Raw genomic sequence first — 18,750 nt, forward strand, 5'->3', positions numbered from 1 at the left:
CAAACCATAACAATTCCTAATGGACCTACTTCTGGAATTGTTTCAATTGAAGGGTGTGGGTGAGCTGGAAAAATTTGGAAACCCTAAGTCGTGATGCAAGCATTAGATCATTTGTGTATCTTATCCAGTAGTACTAAATCAGGATCATAGTGACAGAAAAACACTGAGTATTAACCTATTATATCCTCCACTTTGGACATTATTCAAATCATGAAAAAAAAAGAAAGAAAAAAAGAAAAAGACAACCTTCTTTTCTTTTCTCTAGTGAAATTAGAGAGTCCTCACATATTCTTGTTCTTCAAAATTGACTGTAGATTAATAAATTGGGTATATTCTGCTTTTTAAGCTTCCCTGTAAAAGAATACTCTGAGAAAACTTGCTGTTTATCATAAAAAAAAGATAACTCATTTTCCAGACTTAATTCCCTGCCCAAATAATTGTTAATGTCCCTTGACTTGGTTCTCAAAAGAGGAATGGCACAACTTCTCTCATTTTTGGCAGCACACAACAAAGTGTTTCTCTGAGTTTTTCTCCTGAACTTCAAAACTTTTGTTTTGAGCAGCAATAAAGGTAAAAACTTTGTTCCCCTGAATTTTTCCTTTAACAACCTTAGGAGTGAAAAGAAAGAAGAATATTTGTGGGATTTTCTAGTTTAAATTACCTTCTGTTATATTTCCTTTCTGTTTATGTTAGGTTGTATAGACAAATATATCTGGGACTTTACCAGAACTTTATACCCAATGGCCTCTTGAAGTCAGATAAAAAGCTGGAAGTAATTTTCAGTGCTCCTGGCCACTCATTCTCTTCCCAGCCTGTTCTTATTATAGGGACCACTAGGCAGAATTGAACTCAGCCAACAAGCAATTGTAGAACTATCAAAATTTGTAGCAGAAAGGATGATGATGTCTGATATAGGGTAGGTGATTGTCATAGCCTGTGTCCACTCTAAGCAGATCCTGAAGCAAAATCTCTTTGAAGGAAGTTTGTGTGGGAAATGGTCTTGGGGAGCAAACATGTGGGATGTGGGGTGGTGATACTGAGCCTGACACAACTGGAAAGCCAGGCCAAGGGCATTATCAAGTTGGCTTCTCCCATGGACAACTGAAGTTCATCTCAGGGAGTGTTCTTAAGAGCTTAGCAAATGTATCTTAGGACTCTTCTGCTCTGAGAAGGAGAGTGCTCCATCAGTCTTGAGTGGCCCCATGAGAATCAATTTCCTTCCCTTCCGAGTTGTAGATTCAGGAAAGCTGAAGGATGAGATCCCCGTGTTTCATAGGAAAAGCCTCAGGTAGAAATGGAGAAGTTCTTGGTACAGTCAAAGGCAAGTCACTGTCAGGTTGCACCTGAGGGAAACTGGTTGAAGGCCATGTAGAAGTGGTCACCATGGAGCAAGAGGTGAAGATGTGACAATGAGTCTTTTTTTAAAAATATTTATTTATTTATTTTTGGTTGGACACAATATCTTTTTTTTAATATTTATTTTTTTAGTTAGTTATTGGCAGACACAACATCTTTGTTTGTATGTGGTGCTGAGGATCGAACCTGGGCCGCACGCATGACAGGCGAGCGTGCTACCACTTGAGCCACATCCCCAGCCCTCAATATCTTTATTTATTTTTATGTGTTGCTGAGGATCGAACCCAGGGCCTTGCATGTGCTAGGCGAGTGCTCTACCACTGAGCCACAACCCCAGCCCAAACAATGAGTCTTTTGACATGGAGCCCAAGAGGTATCTAGTAGGGTACTCAACAAACTGTGAAGTCCAACCATTTACTTTCTTGCTGAAGACTTTGAGACCCGAGAAGTTAACTGGCTTGTCCTGGGACACAGCCTGCTAGTGTCAGAGAGAGTGGAAGAGAGCCTTCATGACTCTCTGTTTACTAGGGTTTCCAGGCACATCACACTGTCTTAGCCCAACATCACTTAGTGTACCCCTATTGTGGTATGAAAGTATGAGAGTAAGGTGCCATGCTGCCGTACCCACAAAGTTTGGGAAGAAGTTCAAAAGAGATGTCTGGCTTCAATAATGGTAATAACAGGAAGCAAATGCAAGATAGAACAGGATCAATAATTAAATGAGCAATGCAGTGAATCTTAGTGGAATTAAGAAGGCAAGAGAGGTGTAAAAGGGAAAAGGGTTTTGGATACCTACTCTTTTTACTTGTGATCTGTGCTTCTTACATTTTCTGAATTTGAAAGGAGTAATGTTTTCATGTCATACTTGGAAACTGTGCTGAGTGACTGTCATCATGGGAACTTTGGACCCTGTTCTGGAGCTAAGAATAGCTGTGAAATACTAATTAGGTTACTTGAGGAGTGCTGAAGAGGAACTGATGAATCCAGAGAATTCCCAGTGGGACCCCATGTCAGACAGGGATCTACTTTAACTAGGGTTCTTGTATTGGCACTGCCATATCCACTATCCCTTAGTTTTTCATGTGGAAAATAACAGCAAACTCTTAAGTTGAAATATTTGGGTATTAGAATTTATTGAACTCTAAGTTTAATTAAGTAAGTATTTGAGTATTGGAATAATTGTACAACAATTATTTTGATACTCAATCATGAATAATGAAAAATAAATTCCATGGTTGGAAGCTATATAGAGTTTAGGGTGGGTGTAAGACCCCAGGGAAGGTGAAAATAGGGAGATAGCTGAGAGGAAGGAAAAAGGGAGGTTGTCTTCTGGAATTTCAGCACCACATTTCTAGATTTTTTTTTCCTATGAATTAGTTCTTTTTGTTTGCCAGAGTAGGTAATAGGATTCCTTTCTCAGTGTTCCTAAAGAGCAACACTTTGAGTTAATGTTGTTAAGGTGCATAATTAAGTGCCCAGGACATGCAACAATTTTGTTTAAATGCTTGCCTGCCTTTATCTTTTTTCTAGAAGTCTTTTTTTTTTTAAACATCCATCCTTTCCCACTTTCCCTTAGTATAGTCATCCATATTATTCTTTGTACTTTGGATTTTAGAACATTTTGAGATTTGCAGAAAGTTGCAAAGTCAGTACTGAGAATTTCACACCCAAGCTCCCTGATGTGAACAGCTTCACTAACTAACCATGATGCCTTTGTTCGGACAGAGCCTTCAGTACTTATGATTGTATTACCTTTGATTCTTTGTACTTCTAAATAGTTGCTATCTTATTTTTCAGGCATTCATTAGGAGCCCAGATCATTCTAATGGTGATACTTCATTGAACTAGGATACTTTATGAATGAGCACTAAGTGATTTCTACATATTCAGCATTATATACACAGAAATTACCATAGATATTTGATCAGGTCGATGTGGCCATATCAGAATCCTATCATTTCTAGAAGCCCTGGGGAATTGCTGGTTTATTACTAAAAATAAATAAAGCTGACAGCTATTGAAATCAATTTTAAAATATGTGTTTGAATATTTGCAAAGTTACCTTTACTCAGTTTGAAATGTTCAATTTTTATTTTTCTTTCTTTTTTTTTTTTTTTTTGTAGTTCTAGGGATTGAATCCAGGTGCGCTCTAATACTGAGCCACATCCTCAGCCCTATTTATTTATTTACTTACTTACTTAATTTTTGGTACCAGGGATTGAACCCAGGAGCACTCAACCATTGAGCCACATCCCCAGCTCTTTTTATTTTGAGACAGAATCTTACTAAGTTGCCCAGGCTGGCCTCAAACTTGAAATTCTCCTGTGTCTGCTTCTCTAGTCACTGTGATTATATGTGTGTGCCACCACATCTGGCTACTTTCAAGTCTTTTCTGAAAACACAGAAAGTCTATGTTTGTACAAAACATTCCACCCTGAAGTATAAATGTGATATGCCCAGAAACTTAGAGTGGAAGATGGCAGCCTTCTTTCCAATATGATATTCAACACATGTGAGATTAGAAGAGTCAAAATTTTGAAAAGGGACCCTTGGAAACATCTCAGATGAGATGGCTCAATGAGGAACCTACCAGTTGGAATTAAGCAGTCCTAAGCAGATGTTTTCCAGCTGGGAAAGTGATGACCAATAAAAAAAGCACCCACATGCTTCTAATGGACAAATCTCTGAACAACCTTTTAAGCATTAAAAATATTTAGATCACTTAAAAACATCATTTACTTTAAAATTAGAATTTCATGTGTTAGTCACCACTGGTCCGTCATTATTTATTTGCAATGCTCGGGAGAGTTGGGGATTATTTTATATTTAGCACTATTTAGCTGAAAAGCAAGTATAAGGAAAACCCAACCCATTGACAGAAAGACCCAGTTTTGTCAGCATCAGATCTACATTCCACCTGTGATTGTCTTTGAGACTGATGAATTCATTTGAGTTCCAAGCAAGTCAAGCCTGGGCTTTGCAGTTGTTTCAATAGCAACTTCCATTTCCACAAGATCTTAAGACCACGGAGAATCAAGGTCTAGAGAACACCATTAGGGTGGCCTCTGACTTCTTGAGCTTTTGACATTCAGCCACCAGAGGCTGCTCTGAGACCATTATCCTCTTTTCACTCTGGGCCCAGATTCCACTGGTGAAACCTGTAAGAACTGATTGTACTTCAGTGGCTCACAATTTTCCTTGCTCAATGCAGTTCCCTGGTGGTCTGGTGTTTGGAGTAGATGATTAATTATAGTTAAAGAGCAACTGCTGAAAGCAATAAAAGAACTACAGATTACTGTTTTACCCCCCTCTCTATTTTTAAACTCTTAATCTTGTTCAATTTCTTTTAAGTCAAAGAGAATTAGGGTGGAAAGAGGGGGTACTTTCTTACTGGCATTGGATAAATTTTCATCATTTTTTCCCCTCCATGTTGAGGTAGTTTCAAAGAACATTTCTGAATGTTTTTTTTTTCCTTAAAAAAACTTTATTCCTCAATATTTACTTCCACATGGTTTCTATTCTTCCACATTTGCCAGTATTTTATAGTTACTTTCATGCTGTTCCCTCTGTTTTATGTTTTGAAATCTTTGTCTTTCTCCTTTAAGTCTTTCTTTATCTAACAAAACAAACCCAAAATTAAACGAAGGAATAAATGTAGTTAAGTAAAAAGGATTAGAAATAATTTTGATGCCTGTAATGCACTTTGTATTTAATCTTGCACAACTAAGCACTGATTTAAATTGTTAATTGAAGAATGAAACCCGTTTCTTTATGTGAAATTGCTTTCAGTCTTCTAAAACAAAGGCATGATTTGGTAGACAAGGACCAGCCCATAAATAACAACTGTTTTTTATGCTATTATTACATATGCTACCCTAATCACTAAGCTTCCATATTTATGAAAGTAAATTATTACATAAAGAAGTAAGGTTTGGGGGCTGGGGCTATAGCTCAGTGGTGGAGCACTTGCCTAGCACATGTGAGGCACTGAGTTTGATCCTCAGCACCACATAATATTAACAAATAAAACAAATATATGCTGTTTATATTCAACTACAAATAAAAGAAGTAAGGTTTTAAATTCATGGCAAATAGCAAATTTATAATTCAGCAGTCATCAATGTATAGATGACCTAGGGAATTGCAACACTGCAATTCTTTAATTCTAGACTTCTTTTCTGGAAAAATTCAATATCTAATTGAGAAAGGTATAACTTAAGTGCATATCTGTGTGTCCTTTCCCCCCTCCCCCAGTACTGGGGATTGAAACCTTATGCTTATCGCTCTACCACTGAGCTACACCCCCAGCCCCTTTTTAAATTTTATTTTGAGACAGGGTCTCCCTGTTACCCAGGCTGGCCTCCTGCCTCAGCCTCCCAAAAACTGGGAATGCAGGCATGTGACCCCACGCCAGGCAAAAAATTGTCTTCTTAAATATTATTTGTTTTCTATAGATTACAGAAAAATCGGCTGAACTGAAAGAAAAATGATTGCCTACTTTATTACTTTGTATTTATGGTAAAAGAAGAAAACTTAAAGACTTCTTTTTCCTCTGAAAAGAAATTCTCAAGTTACCATGAAATGTTCCTCAATGTTTAGTTTCATTATATTCATAAAGTGGAACTACAATTAAAAAGCATTTGAGCTCAGCATAGTGGCACATGCCTGTAATCCCAGTGACTCAGGAGGCTGAAGCAGAAGGATCACCAGTTCAAAGCCAGCCTCATCAACTTAGCAAGGCCTTAAGCAACTTAGTGAGACCCTATCTCAAAACAAAAAGTTAAAAGGACTGGGGATGTGGTTCGGTGTTTCAGTGCCCCTGAGTTAATCCCCAGTACCAAAAGAAAAAAGAGAAAAAAGTATTTGAAATATTTGATAGTTTTCCCAAATGTATTCATAATAATAAAGATTGTTACTTGTTAGGGTCTGTAAACAAGTCAAGATGGCACCTGGCATTTTGCCAGAGGGAGTGGTTTGTGAAGTAAGGAGCCATTAAGTGTGGAGATTCCTTATTGGTTGACTGCTATATCTAGTTTATGTTAATTAAGATAAGCTGTGTGAAAGGCATATATACCCCTCCTGTGCTACAATAAATGGCTCCCACTCCTGCTGTCAATGTACACAAGTTGCTTGTCACCCCCCGGTTATTTTGCTGCAGCTGGACTGTGGCAGTTACTTAATATTTGTGACTAAAACAGGATACTTAGCTTATATGCTTGAATTTTCAGGTAGAATGTGGCATGTGTAGTATGTAAATTCGTGCATATTTCACTGAGCACTTTGACAAAAGTGGAATGTCAATATAAGTGCTGGTTTCTTTCTGTTTGGCAGGTTATGCTTCTCAACTTGCCCCCACTGGGAGAGTACCAAAAGCCATTTGCCCATGAGTAATACCTTATTAAACCATCATGATTTAATGTGGCATATTTTTTCTGGATTTGCATGCCTGACAGTAGACTTCCTAAATAATCTCGTTCAAACTGAACCACAAAAGAAAAATAGGCCCACTGAAGTAGCATTAGGTCAGCTTCGTGGGATGCATTAGCGACCTGTCTGAACAAAGACGGGGGACTTAGAGGCAGAAAATCATAACGTGGCCTTGGGCCCTGGGAGGTGGCTCCATTGCCTTGCAAATGCATTGCATGACTCATTATTAAACACTGGAGAACAGATAAATTCCAGGGAAGTGAAACATCCACCAATTCAACTGCAGTTAGGTGGGTTGTTTGATATTTGTCTTACATGCTTTTCCTTAAGGAACTCCCACGCCATTTCCAACTGCTCTTAAACACCATATGTCAGATGCACTGAGCAACTGTATTAAGATAAAATTGTTAGCATTAAAGACAGGCGCTTAAATTAGTATAACCCTCAGGCCAGGTATTCTTCACTAAATTGCACAGGCTTTAAACTACCAGCACTCAATTTTTAAAGTTGTACCCATAGCAACCTCTTTGTTAAGGGCATAGTTACCCAAAAGGACACACGTCTTCTGAGAGAGAGAGCCATGTTAGTTAACTGTGGATGATATTAGTTGGATTTAAATTTAACTAGAGGCATGATTCAGAAGGAGAAGGGGCTTTTAAGAAATTTGTAAAAACTACATGCTTGGGCTGGGGCTGTAGCTTAGTGGCAGAGCACTTGCCTAGCATGCATGAGGCACTGGGTCCAATCCTCAGCACCACATAAAAATTGAAAAACAAATAAAATAAAGACATTCTGTCCATCTACAACTACAAAAAAAAAAAAAAAAAACCTTACATGCTTATTTCCAGTAAAATGTGTCTTCATTCCTTCTTTAATACTGATAGGTCCTTAGGAATGGGATTTTTATTAAAGTATGATAGAATAACTTTGGGTTTCAGAAGTTATATCAATAATCCTTTTCTTCTTATCCATGTCATGCCTACCTACCATTTTCTTAGAGAGGTCCTTCATTTAGTTCACATGACAAGTACTCTGCAGTTTTTGCTGTATTGTGCAGTAGTACACAGTTCTTCTAATGTGAGGTCACCCAGCTTCATTAAACCTGTTTTTCAAGAGATGCTATCTGATGGAGTGGCCTTCTTTTTTTCCTCCTTTCTCTCTTTTCATTCTTTGAAGTACTGGAGATTGAGCTCAGAGGTACTTTACTACTGAACTATATCCCCAGCTCTTTTAAACACTTTTTTTTAAAACTTCAAGACAAAGCCTTGCTAAGTTGCTTAGGGATTTGCTTAAGGTCTCCAACTTGTGAACCTCCTGCCTCAGCCTCCCTGAGTTGCTGGGATTACAGATATCTGCACCATGCCCTGCTAGTGCCTTGCTAATTTCTCATATCTCTGAAATAAGGAGTGTTGGAGAAGAAAATCTTTGCCTCCATCCTCTTTGGTTCAGTACCAGAGACCTATGAAACAAAGTAACAAAAGACAGATTCCTACTGGTAGTGGAAAATGCACATGATTTTTATTAATATTTTTGTGCACAGTAGTTCATGGGAAAGGGGTGAAACTCAAAATAATGATTAGACTACGGGCACGTAGCTTATATAACCTTTTAACAATGGAAAGAGTTTTAGGTTGTGGGGCAGTGACTAGGAAAGATATGAGGAAACTAATGGAAGATAAGGACTATTTTGGTAAGGTCTGTTTATGCAAACTCATCTTGATGAGGACTCCCTGTCTCAGATGATAAGAGTCTCTTCTCTCCCTGGTACAGGGGAGCACCTTCCTCAAAGGAAAATTTTATGCATTGCTTTTAGGCAGATAAGGGGAGTGCAAAGAATTCTTTCTATAGCCATTGATTCTCAATTGCCTTTAGCTCAAAATAACCCAAATAGGCATGTTTTGGGGTAGCATATTCTTATCCCCTCTGGGATGTAAACACATCATGCTTGGAGCTTATATTAGTCAGTGTCAGGACCAACTTGATGAGCAAGCAACCTGTGCTGCTGTCCAGTCACAATGGGTTTAATGATGGCTGAATGGGCATGGTTACATTATAATAAAATTTTATGGATACTGAAATTTGAATTTATTCACTATTTTTTGGGGGGGTACAGAGATTGAATCCTAACCACTTAGCAACATCCCCAGCCCTTTTTTAACTTTTTATTTTGTGACAGGGTCTCACTAAGTTACTTAAGGCCTCACTAATTTGTTGAAGCTGGACTTGAACTTGCGATTCTCCTGTCTCAGCCTCCTGAGTCACTGGGATTACAGATGTGTACCACCACACCTGGCTGTCATTTGCTTTTAACATCTCATGAAATAGAATTATTTTTTTCTGTTTGTGTTACTAGAGATTGAACCAGGGCCTTGCCCATTTGCTAGGCAAACACTGAGCTACATCTCCAGCCCTTTGTATTTTTATTTTGAGACAGGGTTTCACTAATTTGTTCCAATTAGCCTCGAATTTATGATCCTCTTGCCTCAGTCTTCAGAGTTTCTGGGATTATAGGTATGCACCACTACATCTGGATATGAAATACAATTTTTCTAATTTTCCTCCTAGCCATTTGAAAAGGTTAAACAACATTCTCAGCTGGTGGACTGTACAAAACATTTGGTTGGGAGGTTTGGGCTACAGAGCCAAAGTTTCAGACCCCTGATCTAAAGAAGCATTTCTCAGACCAGCAGCATCCATCCAATCTGGGAACTCCTCAGAAATGCAAACTTCCAGGCCCCAACCCCAGACTTGCTAAAGAACCTGTGTTATAACAAACCCTTCAGGATTCCTGATGTGGACTTCAATTTGAGAACTACCCATCTAAACCTATTGCTATGCATCAGAGATCTCTTATCTCTGAAATAAGGAGTGTTGGAGATGAAAATCTTTGCCTCCATCCTCTTTGGAAAATAACTGGCCCAGATTAACTAAATTGGCAACTATGAGGGACTATCTAGGCCTGAGTCACTAGATTTCAGTGATCAGTCAAGGAAACTAATGCTTTTATTGTCCAAATAAGGAAACTGTAGCACTGAGATTTTGAGTGATTTGCTCAAGATACACAAGAAAAAAATTGCTAGGTATAATCTATTTGCTTTTCTTTTCTTTTTAGCTATATGTGGGTTAAATTCATACAATTTGTTATGGATTGTATTTGCCAGCAACTTCAGGGTCAGGTTATCTTTTATTTAGCACTGATTAGCTTAAATACACATCTGGAAACATGCCCTAAATAAAATAAAATCTAGTTTTGGAAACTCATTAGACCAGACAATGCAACCCTAATTAGAAGAAATAAGATGCAGAGGAGCAGGAAAGTCCCATCTGAAAGCACTTTTGGGCCAATGGAGATCTCCAGGATTAGGAGGATGACAAACTGTAAGGTAATGTCAGGAATTGTGGCCTGCCCTGGAGCTACTTACAAGTGTATCCCAACAATTGTTTCCTGTTCCATATCTTGAACACAGGTAAATATGTCAGTTTCTTAAATGTCATTAACGAGTATCTTAAATGTCATTAATGGCAGAAAAACAAACCTAACATTTGCGTGCTTGTAATGGATTTTCTGACTTTTAAGGATTCCTGTGCTTCAGGCCTTTTTAAGGGAACTTTCAAATGATGAGTGTTTTGTTTTGATGTTCTCAGCTAAGGCCTTATCTGTGCATTCCAAGGAAGAAAGAATGCAGATTGTTTACCCAAAATAGAGCTGGAGAAAGTGAGGCACAGATGCAAGTTGAGTTATGTGATGATTCCAAGTGGAGCTGTGTGCACACAAAACTGAGTGCTAGAGATTGTTATTGTGACCTGATCATAATATAAGCTATTATTATTTTGGTACTGGGGATTAAACTCAGGGGCACTCAGCCACTGAGCCCCATCCCCAGCCCTATTTTGTATTTTATTTAGAGACAGGGTCTCACTGAGTTGCTTAGCACCTTGCTTTTGCTGAGGCTGGCTTTGAACTCGCTATCCTCCTGCCTCAGCCTCCTGAGCCACTGGAATTACAGGCCACTGTGCCTGGCTATAAGCTATAATTATTGAGTGTTTGCTCTGTGCTATGTTCTCATGGTATTATGGGTTAAGAGCATGTTTTCAGGGGCCAATAAACCCAAGCATATAAACTCAGCATCTGTGGCCTCCTAGCTATGTGACTTTGGTAAGTTACTTTGCTTCTCTGTGCCTCATTTTTTTCCTCACAGAAAAGAAGGATGGTATTAGTACCATTTCTAATAGGGAAAAGGAGGAGGAAAGCATGGCATCCAGTAAGCACTCAAAATGTAAAATGATATTATTTTTAAACAAATCACCCAATTTTATTCTCACAATAACTTTGAGAAAAATGATGCAAGTAGGTCAAGTTCACACAGATATCAGTGTTAGGGTGGATCTTTGGACTAAGACTATTTTCCAGGGCTACCAGCCACAGTTCTATAGTACATTGATTGCGAATACTGAATCAAATATTTATGGCCAGTGTTTTTCCCCACATATAGTATAAACTTCTGGGCTTGATCCACATATCCCTGGACCTTCTTTTCATTTATCTGTGTGTGTGTATTTTCGGGGTTCTGGGTATTTAACCCACTTACACTCTATCACTGAACTATACCCTCAGCTCACTTTTCTTTTAAAAAATTTATATATATATATATATATATATATATATATATATATATATATATATATATAATATATATAATATATATATATATATATATATATATTTCTTTTAGTTGTAGTTGGAGACAATATCTTTATTTTATTTTTATGTGGTGCTGAGGATTGAACCCAGGGCCTTGCACATGCTAGGTGAGTGCTCTACCACTGAGCGACAACCACAGCCCCTATTTTATATATTTTTGAGAAAGGGTATTGCTGAGTTGCCAAGGCTGGCCTCAAATGTGTGATCCTCCTGCCTCAGCCTCCCAAGTTGTTTGGAATTACAAGTATGTACCACCACTCCTGGCCCTTATTTTTAACTTTGAGATAGGGTCTCACTAAATTGCCTAGGCTGGCCTTGAACTTGCTCAGCCTCCTGAGTCTCTGGGCTTATAGGCATGAGCCACCACTCATAGCTCTATTAAAGAGTTCTAAATGTCTGAGAAATAATATTCAAATGAGGTTTCATTTTATTCTCTTTTGAAGTATTTATTTACAAAAGGAAGGGATTTTATTGTCTATTTTGTAAATAGTTATGGTATTTGATATGTTAAGGTGAGGGATTTAAATAACATCATACAATGAACACAATATGCTCTTTGGAGTGGGGGTGAACTCAGGGACACTCAACCATTGAGCCACATCCCCAGCCCTATTTTGTACTTAGAGACAGGGTATACTAAGTTGCTTAGTGATTCGCTTTTGCTGAGTGGCTTTGAACTCGCTAATCTTCGTATCTCAGCCTCCTGAGCCACTGGGATTACAGGTGTGGGCCACTACGCTGGGCAAAATATACTCTTTTTTATTACATTATCTAAGATGTATCAAAAGGCCCTACTAATATTTCTGTTAAACTGTATGGGGCCTGGTAATTTTGTTATGGTCACCTTCAGAAATCAAACCATTAGCCAGGTGTAGTGGCACATGCCTGTAATCCCAGTGAATGAGGCTGAGGCAGGAGGATCACAAGTTCAAATCCAGCCTCAGCAATTTAGCAAGACCCTAGGTAACTTAGAGACCCTGTCTCAAAATAAAAAAAAAATAAATAAAAAAGGCTAGGGATGTGGCTCAGTGGTTAAGCACCCCTGGGTTCAATCCCCAGTACCAAAAGAAAAGAAAAAGAAATAAACCAATTGGCAGACAGGTAAATGCATCTTCAACTGGGCAAATTAATCTATCCCAATTAAGGGAATACAAAACCACTGAAAGGTCTAACGAAATTAAAATATGGACATCTACACTAGAGAGATGTGCTATGTAATATAGTAAAACCCACCAGGAGGTATTTGGGCTGAACTAAAAAGGAGCTAATGAAAGAAATCCCATATCTATCATGGAGCAGTTCAGTGTCAGGCTCCCAGGAATATGCGGCAGGTGTATGGTTGAAATATGAGGAATTGGACCAATCTCTGACTTCAGAGGCTGTGTTCTTTCCAGCAGTGGTGTGGCAAACCTGCTGCAGATGCAGTTCCTCTTTGGAATGAGGCATCAAATCCCAGTCTACCCATGACTGGCCACAAACACTCCCTCATCTCCTGAGCCTCATGCCGGGCTGTTGGGATCTTACCACTTAGATATTGATATGGTACTGAAATTTCCAACCACAAGCCACCTCCAATTTTTTTAATCACTTTGCAGCTTCAAGATAAGCCAGGAATTTGTTATTTACCTTTTAAAACAAATCAATGTACTTTAATAACTCTTATTTGCTGTAAGTGGTTCTCCAAATTTGGGCTCTGCTCTCCCTACCATTGGTAAGTAAGAAAGAAACATTGTATATGCCTATTAATAAGGTAGCCCTCAGGGAAAAAGATGTTGTGTTATGCAGGGCAGCATGTGGATTTTAGGGAAATTTCTTTAGGAGTGTGAATGAGATTTCCTTTCATTCAGAATTTCCCGCTGGCTTTCCCAACATAGTACATTTGAATTTGTGTGATTCATTCCCACAGTTTTGAATGCAGCCTTGAAGCTTTTTACCTTATTCAGAGGGAATTGGGTCATCAATGGTTTAGCCATGGATTTCATTAGCAACATATAGGTATCTATACATCTCTATGAATTGATTTTCATCATGTTCAAGGCATCCAAAAGATCTCAAACATAGAGACAAGGACCTCCTCTAAGCAAAGGAATTCGAGGGACCTGAATGCCTTAACTTCACATTAACAAAGATTCAACAGTATACCTTCTTTATGCCAGTATAGTCAATCATTCATTCAATGAGTATTTACTGAGTATCTACAATATGCCAAGGATTGTTCTAGGTTCTGGTGATATAGACTGGCACAAATGGGCTATGCATGCCATTATGAGCAGAACTTTCAGTGGAGACAAATAAATATGTAGTAGGTCTAATGATGCCAGGGGTTATATAGATAGGGAGTGCTATTGGGGTTAGCGAATTGATCTTTTTTAATGGAGTGACATTTTAACAGAGATATCAGGAAGTGAGAAAGCAAGGCTGTCAGCTATGGAAATGGACAGTGACATACTTATCCAGGCACAGGGAAGAGTGATCTCAGAAACTCTGAGTCCAGGACAAAGAGCAACACAAAGAGCCTGTCTTGGTTGGAAGAGACTGAGTAATGGTGACAGCAGTAGGAGCTAAGGTCTTAGGAATGTCTCAATGTATGGGTGTGTGTGTGTGTGTGTGTGTGTGTGTGTGTAGAGGGCAAATATCTGCATATCCTATAGAGTCTAGGGGATATAGTTCAGTGTTAGAGCACCCCTAGGTTAAAAAGAATTGTCCTCTTTAATACATATGGAGAAAGCTAGGGCACTGATAATCAATGTTTTCATTTTTCCCCTTGAAACAATTTGATATATTTATCTTGCATGGGGGAACAGTAAATGATAGCCTATCTCAGTATGTGTGAATTCATAAGTGGTTACTAGCAGAGGAAAATCTAACCAGTTATAAGGAAATAGTCTTTCCTCAGCTATTAAATGAGATGAAAAACACCCTGATCTGTGTCTAGCAAAGGAAAGAGATGTATAAACCATGATTCATAAGTAGTTTTTATCTTTATCATCATCTTAAATCCAAGTCTAGCTATTATGTGTGAAGTGGAAGAGGGTTTTCACCAATCAGAAATGACATTACCATCCTGGCAATCTTTGTGGGCATTTGAGAAGTGCCAATCTACAAGATAAAACACTGAATTTTTATAAGCAAGGAGTGCAATTCCTGTGCACAGCTTCTTTTGATGAAAATTTCTAATCACCTTCTTATGTCCATGTTATTATAAATGATCCAGCCTGATTTGCTTGTTTCTAACATGCAAAAGTGAGATCTGATTCACAAAAGTTAATTTTTTAATCTCTAGGACTAATTTAAAAGCCAGTTTGGGGCATTAAAATATTAAAAGCCTGAGGGACTAATCCTTTTCACCTTTAAGGAAAGTGAGATAAAAGAATAATAAGAAGCAAAATGGTTATAATATGGAAAACGGTTACCAGCTACTCCTACCCACACTTAAACCTACCAACAACAACAACAACAACAACAAAAAAAAAAAACAGATTTTAAATCAAGAATGATATCATTAAATTAGTAAGAAGGAAAAAGGAGTTTTGATTACGCTAATGAATTATTAAGGCATCTGGGTTGTAGAATCTTCATTCCTAGAGATCTAAAAGAATGTTTGTCTAAAACAGTTTGGATCAGGGCTAATATATGTATTTCTGGATACACATGGCAAATCAGTCATAAACCTTGAGCAAATTAAAGCTGTGGTGGAGGAAACAGGAAATGCCAATCAGCTCATATGTGCACTACATGGTGACATTACACTTGGGGGTTCAGAATGGGCCATCAGGCATGTAATTTCTCTAAAATTCTACTATGACTCTTTCGTCAACCATAGGTCAAATAATCATAAAACACTGTTAGTTCACAGGAAATGAATTTAAGGATAAAAATTGCTTTAATTGCAAGTGAGTGCCTTTTTATTTTTCACTAATTTTAATTTTTATCAAAGTAATACATGTTCAAAGTACAAATGTATTAAAGACTCATAATGAAAACCAGCAATCTTTGTTCCATCCCTCTCCGCCCTAGGGGTAATCATTTTCAACTGGTAAATATTTCCTTTGGTATGTACTTCCATATTTCCCATAATATCCTTTTACTGCTCTTTCTTGGCTTATGAATTTTAGACATTATCTTTAACATTCTATATATGATCAAAAGGGAATTATCCTTCCCTATGTTTGATCCCCAGCACCACAAAAAAAAAAAAGAAACAAAGAAAGATGGAATTTATCCCTTTTCATTCCCATACCACCTTTTCCTAATATAATAGTGTCACAAAATTACTTTACCTAGTTTCACCAATATCAAAACACTGGTTCAGGGCTGGGGTTGTAGATTAGCAAGAAAGCACTTGCCTAGCATGGGTGAGGCCCTGGGTTCTATCCTCAGCACCACAAATAAATAAAAGTTAAAAAATGACCATTCTTGAATCAAGATGATGACAGATACATACAAATGTATTGCACCACATTCAAAAAAAAAAAAAAAAAAACTCGTTCTAACAGATTAGTGATTAATTTTTCTCACAAAACATGAAGTTCAGGACTCAGGGCTCATATAGAGGCTCCAAAATGTCATTAGGAATCCAGGATGTTTCTAGCTTTTTTGTTATCTAGTCTTTACAATGTGGTTTATGCTCCTTATGGCCCTTAGGCTTTGCAAACATATTCCTCATGGGGAAATCTGGGAAGGGTAAAGAGAAGTGTGTGTCCCCTTTAATGATCTTTCCCCAAAGTCCTACATAGGAGCTTCTATTACCGTTTTGAAGTCTATAATAGTTTCACTTAATCACCCATACCTGTAAGGAAAACTAGGAACTATTCTTCATTTGCACACATTTCTGCCCTAAATTAATTGAAGTTCTTTTGTAAAGAAAGAAAGGAAAGATGGATACTGGACTGATGACTAATTGTCTCTGCTACAATTGTCTCTGCTACAATATCAGTATCAGAGTTCACTGTCAATTTAAGGAGCATTCTATGACTGTGCTTCTGTTTTCATGCAGTTTTTGTTTTTCCTGGAGTTAATGATAGCCTCACATTTTTCTTATATTTGTGTGTACCTGTTTAATTTAAAACCTCAAATTTAATCTATCAGTGTCATTTTTTTTCCTCTTTAGAGATCTAAACCTCCCAGAGTCCTTCATATTCCTGCTACAATTTAAAATTGGGCCTTTCTAAAATGATGCCTCTATCATCTTGGACTTTTCTTACCTCTCTATATATTGGATCCTCTATTTTCCCAGTCTCATTGGCTTATCTTTCCAGGTTTAATTCCCTCATTTTGCTAAAACACATCTTTGAGTGGTTTCCAAAGGAACATATGGGATGCAAAAATTTTCAAACTTTGTGTGAAAATAATTGCATACAATCCTGACATTTGATTGATAGTATGACATAATATAGAATTGTCAATTAGAAATCATGTATCTCAAAATTGTATTGCTCTTGCTGGGTGCAGTGGCACATGCCTCTGATCCCAGCAACTCTGGAAGCTGAGGCAGGAGGATCACGATATCAAAGCCTGCCTCTGCAATGTAGAGAGGCCCTATACAACTTAGTGAGACCCTGTCTCAAAATAAAATATATTTTAAAAAATTGCTGGGGATATAGCTCAGTGGTTAAGAAATTTTATGTCTCTTACCTTCCAGGGATACCATTGAGAAGTATATAATAGATATTTTAGCAAAATTACATCTTTTATGAAGAAGCCTTCTACTGATAGAGGTTTTAAATTATAATTGTTAGTTGCAACAGTTCAATAAGCATTTATTAACTAATACGTTCTTGTTGCAAGAGAGATAAATGTTTGGGTGTGGGTTATGTGATTTTTTTTTTAACTTGGCTGGGCTATGGTACCCACTTCTTCAATCAAATATTAACTTTGCTATGGAGATGTTTATAGATGTGATTGACAGCTACAATTAGTTGACTTTAAGAAGATTATCTTTGATCATGTGGGTGGGCCTCATCCTACTTTGTCCTTCACAACAAAATTGAGATTCCCCCCCAGGAAGAAGTTTTGCCTCAAGATCACAGGGTCAGCTCCTACTGACCTGCCCTATAAATGCCAGAATCGCAAGTCCCTACAGCCATACAAGCTTGAAACAATCTTATATGTGTATTATGCATCCTACTGGCTCTGCATCTCTGGAGAGTCTTGATTGATATGGGCCTCAATGAGCTCAGCATCTAGGAAGAACAGATAATAAGATTAGTAAAAGATAATTGATTCAAGCCAGGCATTGTGGTGCACCCCTGTAATCCTTGTGACTTGAGAGACTGAAGCAGGAGGATTTCAAGACCAGTTCAAGACCAGCCTTAGCAACTTTTTGAGGCCCTAAGCAATTTAGTGAGACTCGGTCTCAAAATAAAAAATAAAAAAGGGCTGGGGATGTGGCTCAGTGGCTAAGCATTGGTGGGTTCCCCAGTACCCCTCCCAAAAATTGATTTAATAATTTTCCTCTTACAAATTCCAATAGAAAATTATGGCAAAAAGTAGATTACTTAGAAATTGTAGAATTACTCTGGAAAGTAGGATACTACTTTGTTGAAATGAAGCAGAAGGGTTCTATTGGGAATGGAGACAAATTTTGAGAGTGAGAGGAGACTACAAAACCCCTTAGAGCCAGGCACAGCGAAGCCTATAGTCTCAGCTACTTGGGAAGCAGATGCAGGAGGATCAGTTGATCCTAGGAGTTTGAAGCCAGCCTGGGCAACATAGCAAGACCCTGTCTCCAAAAAAAAAAAAAAAAGGACTGTGGGTAAATCTCAATGGTAGAGCGCTTGCCTAACATGTATGAGTCCCTGGGTTCTATCCCTAGCACCAACAAAAACAAAATCCCCCAAATCATAACAAAAATGAAAAGAACAAAAAGCCCTTGCTAAATTCATGCATACATCATTTACCAAATTACTAAGAGAAAGAGAATGAAGAATCAGCTGTACTTAATCAACAAAATCTAGAAACTGTCTATACATTTCATCTCTAAATGCATACAATGATTAGTTATAATTGAAACTTAAAATTACATGATTTGTTTTAAGATTTTAATTTTCAAGTGAGGAATTCTCAAGCCTAATTTATTTCAAACCCTGACTGATGACCATTCAGTCAGTTCTGCCCTGCATGAAAGCCTGCCTTTAGGGGGTATTCTCCTAAACTATTTCTCTTGGTGTGTATGTGTTTTATTTCTGTATTCACAGATTCCTTCCCTTCTTCCAGAGTTAGTCATCTGAGACATTCATGAAACAAGCAATAGCACTTGCACCAGG

At 37.9% G+C, this 18,750-nt stretch overlaps 1 protein-coding gene across 4 annotated transcripts in view; it reads left to right on the plus strand.

The window, feature by feature from the left end:
- The window catches only part of Mid1 (midline 1), a 353,950-nt gene that overhangs the window by 166,360 nt on the left and 168,840 nt on the right, over window positions 1-18,750 (plus strand). The gene's annotated exons all lie outside the window — the stretch shown is intronic.

The sequence above is a fragment of the Marmota monax genome, unplaced genomic scaffold (assembly GCF_021218885.2).
Source record: "Marmota monax isolate L192 unplaced genomic scaffold, Marmota_monax_Labrador192_F-V1.1 WCK01_AAM20220418_F8-fsc00089, whole genome shotgun sequence".
Lineage (NCBI taxonomy): Eukaryota > Metazoa > Chordata > Mammalia > Rodentia > Sciuridae > Marmota > Marmota monax.